Raw genomic sequence first — 13,150 nt, forward strand, 5'->3', positions numbered from 1 at the left:
TCTGGGAAGGGAACCTCAACTGAGAAAAATGACTCCATCAGATTGCCCTATAGACAAGTCTGTAGCCCAGTAATTTTGATCGATGATTACTATGGGCGGGCCCAGCCCACTGTGGGCAGGGCCATCCTTGGGCAGGTGGCGCTGGATGGTATAAGAAAGCTGGCTGAGCGAGTTATAAGGAGCATGTCAATATGCAATTTTCTTCCATGGTCTCTGCTTCAGTTCTTGCCTCCAGGTTTCTCCCCTGACTTCCCTCGGTGACAGAGTGAGTGAGACATGATCTGAGAATTAATTGTAAATGGACATACACCCTTTCCTTGCCAAGTTCCCTCTGGTCATGGTATTTTAACACACAGCAATTAAAACTCTAAGAGATCTAGGATCCTGCTCATACCTAAACATCACCTTTCTGTTTGCAGACGAGCATCATAGAAAAGGACCAGGGTGTCCATGTTGGTAAAGGACAGTGGCTACTTGCCAATCAGTGCAGTCTGATGTGGTAACAAATAGTTAACATCGGCTGTCTCTGGAACACAGTTAAGTGTTCAATGAACGTTAGTCGGGACTTATTACTGTAGTCAGAATATGGGTTGCATTGTGACTGTGTTTTGCTTTGCTTTTGTTTCTGTGTATTGTAGCGCATTATCTGTGTTGCAACATCGCTTTATAGTGTATCATTTTTTAACTGGCAAGGCGAGCTATACAGTTACTGTCATCTCTCTTAGTTATGGCTGACAAGGTTAAGTAATTGATTCAAATGTGTATAGTTAACTATAGTCATACCTGTTCATCCATACGTCAATGTGCCTTTTCCTCCATCACCACAGCAGTGGAACATGAAGGCAGTGAGAAACTACATACGTGTAGGACTGGAGCAGGTGAAATGGAAAGAATATGGAATATGAACATTTATCTAAGGAAGTGAAATCAATTCTTATAAGGACAGAAAATTAGAGCTGGCAAGGTTCAACGGCCAAGGGAAATTAGGGCTATTCATGATTTTATTAAAGATATATCAAAACTTCATAACTGTTTTGGAAGTTAAATAGCCAATTTTTTGTTAGAAAAAAATCAATTCACAATCTTGGGTGGCATCCCAGTTTTAAAAAAACTAATAGTGCAGTGCCATTTTAAATGAAGATTTCTTTTTACTTGGAACCTTGTCCCAACTTACACAACAGACTTTGTACTGACTCTTTTCACTTACGTAAATTATAGTTTGTCTTATAGAAGGCCTATCATTTCTGCATGGCCATGTTCACTGACAATTTATAGCTCTAAATACTAATAATTTTAATAATAAATAAGTCTGAAAATGGGCAAGAATCGCCATCAGTACAGACAGAGAGCTACTGCAGTTCATGAGAGAGAAGATCCTTAAGATTGTTGAGAAATGAATAAAGAAATCCCACACGGGTGAAAAAGACCACTGACAACGACAATTCCTTTCCTGTGGAGGACATTGCCCTACACCGAGGACAAAGCACGTCCTTAGCGTCCTGCTCCATGACCTCCCTTCTGTGAGAACATCGAAAGATAAGACGCAAAGAACTCTGATGAGGGGTCTCGGATTTCAGTGAATGAATTATATAGAAGACTCTTATGATGAAAGAGGAACTCTGAAGTCAAATATATCTCCTTGGTACAATAAGAAAAGAGTGATTGTAAATACAATTAGTGTTATATATAAGAACACACTTTTATGGGATGACCACAAACTGCTCTGTCTTTAAGAGTCTTGCCCTATCACGGCCATTCATTCTTCATCACCCTCTCCTAGAAGCTCTTCCCCTGTTCCATGTGGAAAACGATGGAATCTTGATCCACGTGGTGTTGAAAAGAGTGCACCCTTGGGGAGCTCTGAACAACGCTTACCCTATCAAAAAACTCTCATCCTCTCTCCACCAGATCCCTCTTCTTGCTTCCTGGGGCCGAAAGAATATAAATGATTTAAGTTCAGCCAGTCTAATAATATACTTTCTGTCCCTCTCTGTGGGCCTTCAGAGGGGAAAGGGACTTAGTATTATTTATTCAGTAGAAATACCTGGGTGAGATTATCCGTAAATTTCAGGATAAAAAAAAAAAAAGGTTAGCAGAGAAGCCGGCAAGATTACCCAGTGGGCAGAAGTTCTTCAGCACAGGCAAACCTGACAGCCTAAGTTTACTCTCTGGATCCCACAGAATACATCCACATGTGTCATATCCATATGTGCCATATACATACATACATACATACATACATACATACATACATACATACACATATGTGTGTGTGTATATATATACATATATATTTATATGATTGTTATTAAAGCCTAAACTAAATTATTCAGTTTCGTATGGCATCATGCCATTATTACATTTGAGATCTTGTGATTCTTAGCCAAGCTAGTCTGTACTTGTCTGGACATGTTTATTATTACATATAATGTCCTCCTAAAGCAAAAGGGGCTCTCAGCCAGGTATTGCTAATGTGCTTTTCCCCCTCTTGTCATGTAGTAATTCTATTTTCTGGGAAGGATGTTCTATTGTGCACTTAGAGAAATGCTCTTCTCTTGGGCTACCAGGCCGTTTTATTAGCTTTGATCTGATTTTCTCAATTGACTCATTTTTGAGCAGACTGCAATTTAGTCAAGCTTAGTGTTAGGATTGCAGTAAGAAATCTCAAGTGTTCCTGCTTAGAGACACATCTACTTCCTAATGCAGGTACTCCAATGACTTAAAATGTCTGGGATCTTCCCAGCAAAATAAAAGTCCTTAACAAAATTGTCTTCCTTCTGTGTGTACCGTCCTCTCCACAGTCTCTGAATTGAAAGACACCACCTAACAAATTGAAATGGTGTGAACGGTCTCCTTAGTGCTTGGGATTTGGCAGTGTGATGTCTGTTCTAAGATGTGCATTGAGAGCATTTCATTTTTTGTTGTTGTTTTTTAAGGGACAACAGCCAAATAATTTTAATATGTATTAATGAAGACAAGAAAAGAGAGATATACCAAAGAGCTAAAAAAAAATAACAATAATAACTATAACAAGAGCAACAACAAAGCAAAACAAAGGCACCAAAGCTCGCTGCACCTCACCGCTCAGGAGAATCCAGCCCACTGTAAACCCTTTCCTAAGGGAGATTCTCACATGCTAAGCTGAGGACGTTTCTTTACTTTATGATTTTTAACTCAGTAAAACAAATCTGATGACAACAGAGCTGGTTTATCTCAATGATGCAGCGATCCCATGTTGGAGAAAACCTAAAATCAGCCTTCTTCATTCTTTCAATGTGGTGATTCATATGTCAGATCCACTCAGGGAAATATCCCTGTTGCCCTTCCACTAGGAAATGGGAAAGCATAGGATGAAATAATTCCTATAGGAAATATTCATAGTACATACTTCAGTATATCCACTCTGACCATAGCATCCCTCTATGTTGGAACATCAAGCCTATACAGGACCAAGGGTCTCCCCTCCCACTGATGTCATATAAAGCCATCCTCTGCTACATAATGCAGCTGGAGCCATGGATCCCTCCATGTGTACTCTTTGGTTGGTGGTTTAGTCCCTGGGAGCTCTGGGTGGTCCATTAGTTGATATTGTTCTTCCTATGGGTTTCTTTTTATTGTATATTTTCTTTATTTACATTTTAAATATTATCCCTTTTCCTGGTTTCCCCTCTGGAAACCCCCATCCCATCCTCCCTCCCCCTGCTTCTATGAGGATGTTCCCCCCACCCACCCACTTCTGAGAACATTTCTTTTTCTGAAAAGTTTGAAGTTTGATTGACAGCTTGGACATGAGTAGGCAGTTGGGAACTTGATAAAAATGTCATAGTGAATCATCCCTTAAAAAGAAAATAATAGCCTGTTGTTGCCTTGCGTCATGGAGATCCTGCAGCTTTGGTTCTGCAGGCCCAGCCCCTTCACCCACCCCAGCAGTTTATAGAAGGGGTAGATATTGGGATGGTCCAACTCAAAGGCCTGGATCTGGGCCTTAGTGGTAGCTGAGTTGGTCAGCCCACCAGCCCCCGGTCTGGCTGTCCTGCATCCACACCACCAGGGGCAGCAATACCGTGCTGTGCAGGAAAGGTGCAGGCCTGCTTTCCTGAGTGCTCCCGGTGGGGCCAGCTCATCCACTCTCATCCCCTCAGGGCCAGCTCACCAGAGCTACCCAGTCAAGGGGCAGGGTTCTTCCACCACATCCTCAAAGCTCGATCATCTGCAGCCCCTGAAACTGGGACCAGCTCTACCGTGTTGCTCAAGTGAGGTATGAGGCCTCGCTTTCCTGAGTGCTGCCCCTGGCTAGGGGCAGGGCCAGCTCTGTGAAGCCCTTGGATATCAACATGGCTCCAGGTAGCAGCCTAGACCAGGAATGTCTACATGATCTTCCATGGTAGTATGAACCAGGGACATCAACACAGACCCCCCCCCACACACACACACGCACGCACGCACTCACTGCTGCAGGTCATGGACTAAAACATAGCCTTTGGTGGCAGCAGAGGACAAGACCTCACCATGGCCTCAGGTGACAGCACAGGCTTCTCACATCAGGCTGTTCACTACCCTGGAATCTCCAGTCCTGCCTCTCTTCACTGTGCACACACAGTTCTGCTTCTCCTTCTCTCCCATTTCTCCACTACTTACCTGCTCACCTTAGTGGTACCCAGGCCCCTGGGTATCTTTTGCCCGACTCCTGCCACATGGTGGTAGGTGGGAGTCATCTCAGGAATCCAAAAGGAATCCCAGTGAGATTCAGTATTGATAGTGTAGCAGGAGCTGGAGGCCTCAAACAGGACCAATGACTCATGGCAATGAACATTTACAAATAAAGTTGTTTGGGCAAAGGGGTCTAGTGTGAGACACACTCCACTTCCACATAGAAAGTTTTGTTGTTGTTGTTGGTGGTGGTGGTGGTGGTTTGATTTGGTTTGACTTTATTTTTGTTTTTGTTTTTGTTTTGTTTTGTTTTTTGGGGGAAGAGGTTGCAAGAGCAGAGGGGTGGATATGAAGGGATGGGAGGCTGAGTGGGATTCGGAAGCATGATGTAAAATTCACAGAGTCAATAAAACACTTTTTAAAAATGGTATAGAAGAAAAGAACCACGAAAGCGAAGGAAGCAGACGGGGAGCTTCCAGTGAAGCACAGGCTTGGTTTGCTTCTGTAACTGTTCCTCCTCTCCTCCAGTTCTTTCCTGGTAAGAATGACAGAAAGTCAGAGACGCCTTGGCAAGGTTAGGAGTGACTGGCGGGTTGACCGATGGTCCCTTCAATTTACCTTAAAGGGCAACCGTGTCAAAAAAAAAAAAGAAAGAAAGAAAGAAAGAAAGAAAGAAAGAAAGAAAAGGAAGGAAGGAAGATAAAAAAAAACCAACTGAAAAATTACCTCTTGAAATGTTTATATTAAGAAGTTAGGAAATTTTAAGATAGCCACAGTGCACACTTACTGACGTCTGGTTCCCCCCCCCTTTTTTTTAATAAAAGGAGTGAACCGTGAAATGTTTTCTATTTTTCTATTTTTATGCAAAACTTTCATATTGAATATGCAACTTACCTTTCTTAAATTAAGCCAAATGTACTGATGACCTTAGCCCTGCATGCCATGTTGATAAAGACGCTTTAAAGGTTTCTTATAAATTAAAGTGAGACTACATGGACTGAAAGTCTGACCTCATAGGTAGCAATGAATATCCCAGTAAGAGCACCAGTGGAAGGGGAAGCCCTGGTCCTGCTAAGACTGAACCCCCAGTGAACTAGACTGTTGGGGAGAGGGAAGCAAGGGGGGGAGGGTTGGGAGGGGAACACCCATAAGGAAGGGGAGGGGGGAGGGGGATGTTTGCCCCCGGAATAACACTCGAAATGTATATAAGAAATACTCAAGTTAATAATAATAAAAAAAAATAAAAATAAAAGCACCAAAGTGTAGATGTAGGGATTGTTTAATTTGATTATTTTCTTTAAAGAGATTTAAGATAATTTCTTAGTTAAGGTTACTATCGCTGTGATGAAACATCATGACCAAAACAATCTGGGGAGGAAAGGGTTTGTTTGGCTTACACAGCCATATCACACTGTTCATTATCAAGGAAGTCCGCACAGGAACTCAAAGCAGGGCAGCAACCTGGAGACAGGAGCTGATGCAGAGGTCATGGAGGCATTGACTTATTCCCTAGGTCTTATTCAGTTTGCCTTCTTAAAGAACCCAGGACTACCAGCCCAGGGATGACAATACCCACAATGGGCTGGACCTTCCCATCAGTCACTGTGCTGGATAGTTTTATGTCAACTTGACACAAGCTAAAGTCATCAGAGAGGAAAGAACTTCAATTAAGAAAATGTTTCCGTAAGATTTGACTGGGGCTGAGAGATGGCTCAGTGGTTAAGAGCACTGGCTGCTCTTCCAGAGGTCCTGAGTTCAAATCCCAGCAACCACATGGTGGCTCACAACCATCTGTAATGGGATCCGATGCCCTCTTCTGGTGTGTCTGAAGACAGCTATAGTGAAGTCATATATATTAAATAATATTTAAAAGATTTGACATATGCAAGACTGTGGAGCATTTTCTTAATCCACGATTGATGGGGGAGGGCTCAGCCCATTGTGGGTGGTGCTATTCCTGGTTGTTGATCCTAGGTTCTGTAAGAAGGCAGGCTGAGCAAGCCAGCAAGCAACATTCCTCCATGGCCTCTGCATCAGCTCCTGCCTCCAGGTTCCTGCCCTGCTTTGAGTTCCTGTGCGGGCTTCCTTGATGATGAACAGTGTGATATGGCTGTGTAAGCCAAAAGAGCTCTTTCCTCCCCAACTTGCTTTTTGGTTACGGTGTTTCATCAGAGCACCAGAAACCCTGGCTAAGGCCATCACTAATAAAGAAAGTTCCTACAGGCTCACCTCCGGCCAGGTCTGATGGAGACATCTCAGTTGGAAGTTTCCTCCTCTCAGATGACTCTAACTTGTGACAAGTTGACGTAAAACGCATCAGTACAGATGAACTTCCTAAAATGGACCCGAAGATAAGCCTCCAGCATGACTCTGTACGGCAGGTACCTTCTAGGGACTGCATTCTTACTCTTCCAATCTGCGTTATCAATTAAGCTAATGAACACCTCATCAACCCTATGAGATCACAGCATTCGAGAAAGCTAGAAACATCTACTTTCCCATCATGAAGCCCTTTCTGGTCCTCTCGGGAAGCCATCCTGGACAAAGAACAGCCTGGGCACGCTCTGTGAGGGAACCACTACTTACAGCCACTGACAGCAGAAGAAGAAAATAAGGGAGATGAGCCCACGGACAAGGAGATTCCCTGCTCTCTGGGAGGGCTCAGCATCCCTGATCCAAGTAATTGTCTAAAGATACAGCCCAAAAGTAATTCTCATTCGGCTACAGCATTACTCAGTATCATAGTGACAGGAACTAGCATGTGACAGCTGCCCATCACATGATAGCATGGCCCAGTGCATTTCTTGAGAGTTTGGGGGGAGATTCTAGCAGGAGAGCACAGCTGATGACAGAATGGCCTTCCCCTACCAGCAGAAGTTGTCTTTATCGACTGAGCAATCCATTTTAGGAAGAAGATGCACAAGGAATGGCGGCAGAAGGGCACACCCACCTGGTCATCTAGAGCAGGCAAAGTAACCATAGTAATCAGTAGGATGATTGATAACTGCCTTCAGATCCTCCTTAAATCCCAATGTGCATCTGTGGAAAAACACAAGCTCTATGTGATGCTATTGGGCATTCATTATTGAAAATGTTAGCCCAGAGGATATAAATTACTAATATTATTTCTGTAAACAACGGTAGAAGTACACTTAGTAGATACTTTTTTCCAGTGCTTCTTGCCTGGCAACAGGAAGTAGTATGTCATGTCACCGAAAGCATAATAATTAGACTTAATGCACTTGATGTTAGGCACAGTAACATGAAGAATTCTACGTCTTGTAATTCTTGTAAATGTACTGTACTTCCAAAACAAACCTTGGGCCAGCGTGGTGATGCCCTAACTGTCCAGCATGGGAGGTAGAGGCAGTAGGATCACAGCCAGTCAGCCTGTGTCACATAGTGAGATTCTGTCTCAAAAATAGAAGTGCTTTAGCGTAGGAAGCACACCTCAGTTGGTTAAGTGCTTCTATACCAGCAAGGGAGTTCAACCTCCAGAACTCATTTGAAAATTTCTGGGCATGGTGTTGCCTGCTTATATTTCCAGCCCTGAGGAAGCATAGACCCGTGGGGCCATAGAGTCTTCCAGACCAGCCAGCTTATCCTGTCAGCAGATTCCAAGCCAAGTGACAAGCCCTATCTCAAAAAAGAGCCTGTCTCAATAAGAGGGAAGGTAACTGAGGAACACCCAGTGTAAACTTCTGGCCTCCCTGTTGCAGTGAATATTATTCAGGGGTTTTTTACCCCACTTTGATGATATGGTCCCCAGATAAAAGACAAAAAAACCTTTAGAGTTATAATAAGCCTTAGAGCATTAGAGTACAGCAGGTATCAGCCTTTCATGCTATTTCGTCTATTTCTCTGTCTAACCCTGAGATAACACTTGCCATGTTCTACCTGGCTGGTCCTACTCCCAAAATGTCAGCTTTCGGATCCTTGCATTCATGATCCATCTACCCCATGGCTACTTCTTCCTTCTTCTCTCTTCTCCTTCCTCATGGCCTGAGACACCAAGCCTGGGACCTTCCCTCCATCCTGTTTCTTCCTCCCAGCCCAGGCGGTAGGCATCTTTATTAACAATCAGGGATAACTTGGGGAGCAAGGAATACACAACAAACGCTGGTATATGTGAGGATCTCCTCGTCTTAGAACAACCAGATCTTGGGGTACAGAATTAAGCATTTGAATACAAGCGTCACCAGACCAACCCTATATACCTCCACATACACAGGTACCACCACCATTCGCCACTACCACCCCAGACTCAAAATGTTTCCAGCCAGTCTTGTAACACCTACTGAAGTATTATTGGATATTTCTTAACTCCAGTGCAAATGTACATTACAGTTTAGTCTGGTACTCCCTTGATATCCTCTTAGTTACAAAGTGTTCCCTCCACAAATGTTTTGGGGAAATGTTGCCATGGATGACATTCTAGCTTAGAGAGAGGGGAAGGGAGGGAGGGAGGACTACTGCTGTGGTTTGGAGAGAGCTAAAATATTCAATTCACTCTTCCAAACACTTTATACTACTCCCAGGTTCCGCTTTTAGTCTCTGCTGCCGTAGTCAACCACCTGCCGCTCAGTGAACAATGGCCAATGTCTGTCCTCATTAAGGAAGAAGCAGGGAGACAGGATACCCCGGAAGCAATCACAGCAGACGTGAACCAGCTGGTGTGGACACCCTGTGCTGCCATTGCTCTGGGCCACAAGATAGCTCCTGTGGAACATAGCTCTCCGTAATGGTGCCCTCAAGGAGGACAAGACTGATGAGCAGGGTGATAGAGACTGGATATAAATATAAGGAGATAAAATATTCAGGATTTTATAGATAAAGGGAGCGCTCTGAAGGAACTTGAAAGGGTATAAGTTTTCTGTCAAAGATCTGAGAAAGAAATTGTTTGGAATCACTGTGGAATGGGGTACACTGGCAAGATCTCAGATCTAAGAGCCAGTTTGAGAGAAATTATGTATTAAAACCAAAGATCGCTTTTTGTTTGTTGTCTCTGAGAAAGAATTAGACTTTTTGGGATAAGAAATCTACATTCTGGCAAAATGATTCACTGTGACTCTTATGATGACCAATCATAAATTCATGTATTTCTGGGAGAAAGAGTGATGCTATCCCAAGCTGGGAAGCAGATGACGTAGAATGAGGGGCGCCGCTCTAATCCCTGAGTTTCTCCTTTATACACAGCAAGCTCTGTGTCCACCAGAACTGGAACAGGATGCCCAGCAGCGATCCCACAACCCGCTCAGCCTGAGGCCCCTCCCCACTGCATGCCCTCACACACTCCGGAATGCATAAGCACGTGAATGAAGCATGAGTTCTCCGGGCGATGAACGCAGCTTGCCAGGAGCTAGGGCAGGGTATGAACTTGAGTGATGCTTACCCTGAGGAATCAGTAGTTCCAATATCACCATATATCATCATAAATATGTCTATGCATGTTAAAAATGAAATAAACACTACAGAGACCTGAAATGTAATATTTACATTTACTTAGTTTACTTTATACTTAGTGCTCAATGTTTCCGTATTGTCTTAAATTCAATGATAATTATACATATTTTATACCATAAAAGAAAAACCTATTGAAGAGCATTTCCTTTGCAAATGCTTCGGAAATATCCCTGTCATTCCCTTTAATTTGGCTCAAAAAGCTGTGTATGCACTGACTATAAAATAAGCAGGCAGTTTCTACAATTTTTACAGGTACCTTTACGGACATGTTCTAAATTCTTCTCTCGTCCTTTTGAATAATAAATAAGTTTATTATGCTCTCAGATCAAGTCAGAACTCTCAGCTTTACACAATTTGTCTGGATCAACAATGGTCTGAGTCGCTTCATTAGCTATCGCTGGTGAACAAATTACCCCCAAACTTACATAGCTTAAAACAACAAACATGTATTATCTTACTTTCTGTGAATCAAGAATTAGGGCAACATTGAGCAGCATGGTTCCAGGTATTTCTTGAAGTAGTAAATTCAGCTGTAAATACAGTTGGGATTTTATTGGAAGGCTCTATGGAGACCGAGTATGATCTATTCCATGCATGTGGCGTTGGTTGGCCCAGATGCTACGACCATTTGGTTTCTCCATGCACTAAAGTCTCCTGCAGCATGGCAGCTGACTTTCCCTACCAGGCAATCCAGGGAAGCATCCAAGTTGAAGGAAGACACACTTTTTTTCTTTTTTTTTAATAGTTTAACCTTAGAGGTATATTTTATTGCTTAGGCTTTTAGTTTGTGTCTAAAACCCATCCTTTCATTAGGTAGGAGATTCTACCAGCCAGCCTCAACAGGCTGTGGAGCTGAGATCGCTAGGAGACATTTTGAGGGACCTGCACAAGTCTGTTTTAGCAAAGTTAATATGTTACAAAGTCGAAGAAGGATCCAAACTATGTCCCTGAGAAATCAGACAAGAAAAGCCCCAATTTATAGGTAAAATTAAAATTACAATAAGCCGCCATCTCTCTGAAAAAATAATTTTATCTTTTTCCAAATTGCCTTCTAAAGAGTAACCTAATCCTAGCAAGGATATGGAATTTCTGAAGGAAATGCTTGTGTTTGTAGGGTTTACATGTTGCAATGGGAGATTGTGTGATTCTTACCTATTCTCCTTTAATATAGCTGAAATTGGGTCTAAATGAACAAACACATCAGAGCTAGCTTCTGAGGAAGAAGGAAGTTAGGAAAAAGCTAGGGGTGGATAAGAATTAAATGCAGTTCGATGGCAAATTTGCGTTAAATCATTATGATCCAATAGGGCTCAGAAAGTAAGTGTGTCTTGAAACGTATTTGGGATTTAAGCATCCATTTGTCAGTTGTGGTGCACTGCAGAAAAGCTATATTCCTGTTGCTACATGTACCAAGGCCAAGGAGTGCTTCTTATAATTCTGGATCGCCAATATTTTATTTTCAGAAAAAATTCTCAGGATGAAACTGTTTAGTTTGAACTTATTAAGAAAAACTTTTATTATAAATTCAGTATAGGAGCGTCAAAAGAGACAGAGACTTAGGGGAAAAGGCAATTACACAGCAAATATACTGGGCTTCTCAAGATACAATTTCATTTAAGTGTCTTAGCAATAGCTACACATAAGAGATTGGTGGTGTTTAAAGTTATATTTGTTTCCATCTGCTGCAAGAGAAAGTTTCTCTGATAATCGCTGACAGCACACTAATAAGTCACTGATAACATAGGCAGTAAGAATCACAATAAACAAATCAGACCTCATAAAACTTAAAAGCATCTGTATTGCTAAGACCACCATCCTTTGGACAAAGTGGTAGCCTATGCAATGCAAAAAGACAATTTTACCAGTTGCATATTGAATAGCTAATATCTAAACTATATAAAGAACAACGACAAAATACTAGTCATAAAGAAAAATGATTAAAATGTGGTACAGAACTAAAGAGTTCTCAAGAGATAATACACTAATGGACAAGAAACACTTAAAGAATTGTCCAACATCCTTAGTCATTAGGGAAAATCAAATCAAAAACTCCTTTGAGATTAAACAAATAACACCTCATACTGACTAGGATGTAAGGAACAGGGGAACACTTATTCATTTCTGCTAGGAATACAAACTTATACAGCTATGGAAACCATGGGGAGGTGGTTCCTCGGGAAGCTGGGAATAGATAGGAATAGTTGGGAATTCCAGACCCAACTATACCCATCTTGGGCACATAGCCAGACATCTCTGTATTCTACTACAGAGATTCTTTCTCATCCATGTTCATTGATGTTCTATTCATAATAGCCAAAGCCTAGACATCCATCAACTCATGAATGGATAATGAAAGTGTAGTACACTTACACAATAAGATGTTTAGCTATTAAGAAAAATAGTTATTAAATTTGCAGGTAAATAGACAGAGCTAGGAACAATCATCCCAAGTGAGGTAACCCAGACCTCCCCAAAAAAAACTATGATATGTATGATCTGTTGGTATTAGTTCTTAAACCTTCAATGTGTATGCTGTTATTCATATAAACTTGGGGTTTAGGTCTATAGTGACGGACTAGGGGAGAGAAGAGGATACTCCAAGAAAAGGAAAATAGAATATCTAGTTATGGAAAGATGAGGGGCGAAGAGACTAGAACAGGAGAATCAAATGGTGAACAGGATTAAAGAGGCTGGTAAGAAAGGGAATACAGGGAGATTGTCTCAAAGGTGATTTCAGAGGTCATGAGAAAACCTACTTTTGGGTTTTAAGCTTCTTAAAACATGTACCTGTATGGAAGAAGTCTAAATGGAATCACCAAAGAATGGGGTGGCAATGCCCCTGCTAGATATCACTCACCAAGTGAAAGGTCCAGGCCGGGAATGGATTACATCACCAAATGAGCCTCAGGGAAACCCCTAAACAACTCAGGCCATTGCCAAGGCTGGTGGTTGCTCCCCACAAACTAATGCTAAGCCGTTGGGAAAGACAATACTGACATATCTTATTGCACACGAAAAACTCAAGATGTTGCTTAAC

Source organism: Rattus rattus, chromosome 15, assembly GCF_011064425.1.
Source record: "Rattus rattus isolate New Zealand chromosome 15, Rrattus_CSIRO_v1, whole genome shotgun sequence".
NCBI classification, from domain to species: domain Eukaryota; kingdom Metazoa; phylum Chordata; class Mammalia; order Rodentia; family Muridae; genus Rattus; species Rattus rattus.